Source organism: Aulostomus chinensis, chromosome 22, assembly GCF_037954235.1.
Source record: "Aulostomus chinensis isolate RoL2024-O1b breed Wild chromosome 22, RoL_Achi_v1.0, whole genome shotgun sequence".
NCBI lineage: Eukaryota > Metazoa > Chordata > Actinopteri > Syngnathiformes > Aulostomidae > Aulostomus > Aulostomus chinensis.
The window spans coordinates 20,276,093-20,283,492 of record NC_141341.1 but is presented as its reverse complement, the minus strand read 5'-3'; positions in this window follow the sequence as shown (position 1 = coordinate 20,283,492).

The following is a 7,400-nucleotide window of genomic DNA, read 5'->3' as shown; positions in this document are numbered from 1 at the left end:
CTGTTCCTGCTGGGTTCTGTCTGGTACTCCAGCTTCCTCCACAGTCCAAAGACATGCAATTGGAGACTAGGCTGATTGGATGCTCTAAGCTGACCGTAGGTGTGAATGTGAGTGAATGGTTGCTTGCACACACACACATAAGTATGTATCAGGAATGGGGGACTCAAGTTGACTGACTTGACTCCAGTCAGACTTAAGTCTCCAGAGTTTTGGAAGATGGGAGGCACCCCTGGCACCGCCGTTCCCAAAATCCTAAAATTTGGCTTCAAAGAATATTGGATCTTATCTTAACCATTAAAGGCTTCACAAGGAGAGGTGAGAGGTTGCTAGTTCGTTCTTCTTATCCTGAGGTGAGCTGACGTCCCATCTCCTCAGGTCAAGAGTGACGAGCGCTCACTGTCTGCGTTACCAACCACCTCAACTTTGAGTCATGCTGACGTTTTGGTTTAAGCTTCTCAAATAACAAACGATTTGACTAAAATACGGGATGATTCAGTTGGCAGATCAGTTCTGGCTGGTGGCTAGTTTGCTAGCTGCTACTTAGCTAGCTGCTACTTAGCTAGCTGCTACTTAGCTAGCTGCTAGTGTCTGCAGGCTCAGGGCTGTGAAGCGTAGTTAATGAATATCTAACTTAGTTATTTATTGTGGGTATTGTCCTGAAGACAGTTTGAGAGGTACGGAGGAGTACTAGGTCTGGCCATGAGAAAAAAGAGTGAGAGGAAGTTGATTTATCTTCCATCCTGCACGTCGAGAATAAAGTTGAAGTATCAAGAATAGAATTAAAAAAAAGAAAAAAGTCGAAATATAATGTCTGGAACGAATGTCCTGAATGTCTTGAATTCTCTTCCGAGCTTGTGTGGTTCATCCTTCGGAACACTTGCCGTTTTCGTCACAGTCTCTTCAAGTCCTCATGCTGATAGCGACAGTGTGTTTGTGGGCTACAAGAGAAAGGGTTTCTTTGTTACTGAAGCCGATTTCATCAAACTGCATGCACGGCGTTTAGTAGAAGCAGTCGCACGCGCTGGTTGGTAGAGTCTCAAAAGGTCGACTTTAGTCTCGACATTTCAACTTTTTTCTCAAAGTGCATGATAAGAAAATCTGCATCCCCTCATTTTTCTCTCTCATGGCCGGCCCTCATGCTCCTCCACAGAGAGGAAGGGTTGAGCTGCAGGCCGAATGGAAAGTAAAATGTCTTCTTAAATGTCTTCTTAGTCCAGAAGAATGGACAAAACCTTTAAATGATTTAGATCAAAACATTTTGTTCCAGTGTTACCGATGTATTTATTGGAACACTATGCAATTCAAACTTGAGCATGCATGCACACACACTCACTGCTCTCTCTCAGACACACACACACACACACACACACACACACACACACACACACACACACACACACACACATTCACAAATACAAGGCCTGATTCCACTGTTTCTATTTCTCTCTTTGAAGCCGCTGTGGACACAGAAGTCACTTCTGTTCAAGTTCACTCTTAAATGCAATGTTTTTTTTTTTTGCGAAATATTTAAATATTTGTAACAAATAAAAGTTCAGCACTTCAAGATGTTTGTCTTCCAGCTTATTATAGTTTTGTGACTTGACTTGACACTCAAAAAAAAAACAATGACTGGAGACTTGCTTGAAAATTGAGGGTTACACAGTTATATATATATATATATATATATATATATATATATATATATATATATATATATATATATACAGTATATATGTGTGTGTGTGTGTGTGTGTGTGTGTGTGTGTGTGTGTCTGCATCAGAGGTATATACAGGCACCCACATTCACGTGCAGTCCAGGAGTCCCGGTCTCTTCGTTCTTTTCTTGTCCCAGATGGATTGAGATATTGAAGAGTGCAACAACCTCAAGGCTACCTGCTCAGTTCACCCAGAGTGCTGCAGCACCAGGAGAACAGCTGTCCTCAGCTGGGGATGTGTGTGTGTGTATGTGTGTGTGTTTTTGACACTTGTAGTCACTTCATCACACTCAGAATACAGCGAGTACTGTGTAGATCCATGTACAAGGTCATGCAGATGTCTTCCACAGTGAAGAAATATGTTTCATATACTTCAGATGACTTATGGACAAGAGAACCTTTGACTGAAATACGGCCCAACCGAGGGGGGGGGGGGGGTCCACGCATATCTCAGCTGCTGTGAATCTGATTGCACTGAAGAATCGTGAGTGTTGGTGTGAGACCATACCTGGAGGACGTCCATGTGAGACACTCCTCTTTGCTGCTGCTATAACTCAGACAGACAGCCTCAGATAAGCCCCCCCCCCCCACACACACACACCCACACCCACAATCCTCAGTCCCTGACATAAATCAGAGACGTGTCTCGTTCTTTCCTCTCATTCATCAGTGTTGCCTGATCAATATCCCACGTGCTTATTGAGTACATGGATGAGCGTCCACACATACCTCTTACGCTCTGGATTCTCTCTCCTGATAAAAGGAGTTTCCTCACGCTGGGATGCTCCGCCCCCCTCGTCCGGCAGACAGGAGCATCGCTGCGGGAGGCAGCAGAATCATTTCTACAACTCTGTCAGTTGTCAGATTCTCAAAAGCTTAAAAAAACGGAACTTGAACGAGATCATGTGACAGTGTCAAAAGCTCTGGAGCTCCTGCCATGCTGACTCCTACACACCAAAATCAATAGTACACACCGACTATTACTTCTGGAGACATATGAGGTAATACAAGTATGTGACACCACTGCAAATCAGATATCCCATGAATCACTGCAGCAGTGACGACGACAACTAGCCGATGACCGAGGCAGCTCAGGTCGAAGTGACGTGTCTTCACACTGAGCGTAACATGTATGGCTCAATTATTGTATGTACATGGTTTCCATGGTTACTGGCTCCAAGAAGGCTTTCTGAAAGTAGTGGGGTGACGCCATGAGCACTGAGGCCAAAAAGATCCAAACTTCCGAGGATTCAAGCAAACACGTTGTTGGACTGACGGTTTGATCAGTGTGTGTTTCTAAGACGGAGAACAGCGAGCTCCGCCTCTCATGATGCTTTAGAGTCACTGCATTCTTCATGGGTTTGAACCCAAACAGGCTCAGTGTGCAGCAGCTCCACGCTAAGACAACAGAGACATCAGTCCACCGCCGTCCTGGGACAGCTTCCTGCTGCAGCTCCACTTACACTCATAGAACCAACAGGCTTTTACAGGCTGCACATCCACAGTCCTTCTGAACACAAGGCTGGTCGACTCCTGCTCAGCCCTGGACACAGCCAAGGAGAGAACACACACACACACACGCACACACACACGCAGACACACACACGCGGACACGCACAGACACACACGTGGACACACACGCAGACACACACACATGCGCACATACACACACACACAAATACAAACGCGCACACACACACACATACAAACGCACACACACACGCACATACACGGACACACGCGCAGACACACACACGCACACATACACGCGCGGACACATGCGCGCGCATACACACGGACATGCGCGCACACACGCACATACACACGGACACATGCGCGCACACACGCACATAAACACACGGACACATGCGCGTACATACACATGCGCGCACACACGCACATACACACGGACATATGCGCGTACATACACATGCGCGCACACACGCACATACACACGGACATATGCGCGCGCACACGCACATAAATACACGGACACATGCACGCACATACACACGGACACATGCGCGTACATACACATGCGCGCACACACGCACATACACACGGACATATGCGCGCGCACACGCACATAAATACACGGACACATGCGCGCACATACACACACGGACACATGCGCGCACACACGCATATGTGGTGCTCCCTGCTCCACCTGTAACAAGCATGTACATGATGAGGGTCACTCTACTGGCACTGATAATAACAACCATTTTCTTTACTGGCAGTAGACGTTCCTCCACACGTGGTCTTTTTGCAGCCATAACCGATCATGTGATGACAAAGACAAGCAAGCGTACAAGATATGACATCGAGAACTGTGAGACCGGTACAGCGCTGCAGGCCCGGTCCTGGCAGGGCCCGTGGAGGCGGGGCTTCTCCAGCCTGACTGACATGGCAGTTTTGCACCCAAACACAGCGGTGTTGTGGAGAGAAAGGCACCAAGCCCAATCAGTTCTGCGGGATGCTTGGAGTCTGCTGGTGCAGTCAGTACAGTTCTGCTGAGGCACTGAGTGGTAACCGACCGGAACCGGGCTCATGGCGCCTTGTTGCACCAGCACAATTGTTGCATCAGTGCGCTGAGACATTCGGAGCCACGAGCTGTTTCCAGACACGCGGCTCCTTGAACTTGCCGAGATCATTTGTTAAAGCTTCACGTGGCTCTGACAGCTTCATTCAGGGCCATGATAGGCATCTGATCGGTATGTGGAGGTTGTTTCAGACATGTTGGCTCACATTGCGTGATTACGAGCTGCTGCACTCACCGACGACTTCAGTGTCCACCTTGGTATGTGGAATATGAACTAATAACCTCCAGAGGTTAATGGGTCAAACTCAGTCAGCTTTACAAGGTCCGCGGCGCGGCCTTGTCAGTTATTGTGGTCATTTGGTTAAAAAGCAGAATCATAAAGCAGCTCTCCAAAAAACCCCAAAATGGTCTTGAAATATGGATTCAGCGAGAGCAGGTTCATCACCGTCAGAGCGACAGAGATTCACACGCGTGGCAGCAGCACAAGGAAACAGGCTGACAGCGAATTTGGTGAATTCCTTTCAAGATGAAGATGATTTAGTCTGGCGAGTGTTGGGAGGGTCGTTATACTTGACAGGTTCAGGGGTGTCACGGCGTTAAAGCTGCAGTGAAACCTGCCTCGTTCTGCCACGGAGCTCAAAGAATTTCACCTAGGAGCTTCAGAGCCGGCGACACCAAAGGCGTCTCCACCTCACTCAGGGAACACAATGGACCTCACATACGTGCCACGTTTAGGAAGTAGTGTTTCATTTTAATAGGAGATGCACATATCTTAGCCTTGGAGGGGAACCTGGCCTGACAGCTGAACATTCCTCTTCTAATTTCTAGTCAAGATTTAAAAAAAAAAAAAAACAACATGCAGAAAATCCATAAACAGACTGGAGAGCGAGAGAGAAGCGTGACCCGCCCACACCGGCAGGTTCTGAGACGCTCCAGGGGTAAGAGCCCCTCTGAGCTGGTGCAGCATGCAGACAGGTGATGGTGTGCAGAATCGAGCAGCAGCACTCATTCCTTTCTTCCAGCCGAATGAAACCAGGTTCTGGTTCTGGACTTGTGCTCGAGGGGGTCCACAAATGGTTCAACTCATGAACCCTCTAAGACCCGGTTTGCTTTTCCACTCGCAGAGTTGGAGCTGCGTCATGACATCATTTGGCATCACTCTCACTTCCACCAACAACAATGGACGTCTGTCTTTCCTTCCAAGCGCCGGCCTGTGGAAACAACAAGAACCGGTTCCAACTTTAGTGCCTCCAGGCTAAAACGCACTGATCGTCAGATGCATCGCTGTTATGTAATTTCTACAAGAGAATAAGAGACCAAAATAAAACAGAAAAGTGAGGGAGGTGGAGATGCAGGAGCGCCCCCTGCTGGACAAACCACGTTACACCACTTATTTGGAGATGTATACGCTGATATGATAGGTCTGTGAGGGGCCGCTAACCTGATGCAGCAGGCGACAGTGGGCTCTGATGATTGACACATTGAGGTGCACCACCCATGAGGAGACACAGCCAGGTAGGGTCCTGGACAGGTCTGCACCTGGTGGTGCAACCTGAGGGGCCCCAAGAGAGACGTGGGGTGCTGTCCCAGAGGAAGAACACCCGCGGGACCAGGGGTGAGACAAGGAAGTACTCAGTGCTTCGCCCGCAAATGGAGCAGAATATAGAAGAGAGTCTGAAGGAGGTCTGGGACCGGATCAGAAGCTTGCATGGAACCCTGGGGGAAGGAAGACCTGATCTGGAACCAGGAAGACCTGATCTGGAACCAGGGGAGCGAGAAAGGGAAGGAGAAAGGAAGGTTCTTTTGGGACACATTGGAGCGTGCTGGAGTCTGCTGGAGGAGGAGCAGAGGCTTGAGGAGCACATCAAGAGTCAGGGATCCTGGGAAGAACGTCCCGCTCAGCCAGCCGGGACAGGAGCCCTGCAGAGTACAGAACCGCTGGAGCTCCGTGGAACGTGGAACCGGATCTGAGGACTTTTGCCTCGACGCATTTAGAAAGTTGGACCTTTTCTGTTTGGCCGTTTCAGTTTGACTTGATTGAAGTTACTACCAAATTCTGGTCCAGATGAAAAAGGCTGTGGTTCTGCTTTCGTTTTAGTGCCTCCGATCTCTGCTAGAACTTGTCCTTTCATGTTCTCCTCACACATCCCTTATTTCACAGGTTCAAGTCAAGAATCCACGTGTCACGTGAATCCTTCATCTCAACACAGAATGTGGGCACAGCTGACAAGGATAAGAACCATGACAGTCTCTGAGGGGCGTGTGGGCGGAGCCGACGCTGCTGCGATGTCTTAACTTGCTGGAAATCGGCAGCTGCGTTCCCCAAGGCTACTACCCCCCCCCCCCCCCCATGCATGTGGCAGGGACCCACTTGGGGCTTGGCCTGACGCTATCAACCTCTTTGGCAGTGACACCCACATCCACACGCTGGCTCGTTGATCGACGAGGCTTCCTGATGGGTGCTGTTAACACCGGGCTTCTTCGCCCGGGGGTGTGGACGCCGTCCCGTAGTGGATCAAGTTACTCTGGGGAGGAGGCGGCAACGACCCACAACAATCTTGTCGTTATGTAACATTAAAAAAAGCAACTGTGGGGATGCCCCCCCCCACCTGTAGTCTCACCTGATCCACTCCATCAGTTACTGATGCACGCTGTCACGAGTTCTTTTCTACCTTAGTGGAACCTTTCTGACGCCGTCTGCCGAGCCCAGAAGCTGCTGCAGCTGATGACGTCACACAAGCGGACCCGAACCCGCCTCTCTCTCGCGGTGCAAAGCAAAGCGCAAACGCAGCTTTTTCACGTTTATAAGCCATGACAGTCGGGAGGTGCGGGAAACCTCACACTCCCGCGCGGGAGGATCACGCACGCGGCGGAGCCCGAGGCCGCGGCGTGTTTTTAATTCCACGTTCAAGTTGTTTACGAAGAAAGATTAAAAACTTCAGAAAGGTCATGAGAAGGTGACAGATGGGGTTTCTTGAGTTGATGTGTCATCTTGTCTTTTTATTTTTTTGATGGTGTTTGAGAGGTGTTATGCTTTGGTAGCCTAGCAACAGTAGAGGCATGACAGGAACCGTGAATCACTGAGCTGTTGCTGGCTGGCGTGTCCTCATCTGACCGTGACGTGATCCGTGACTAAAAGAAAC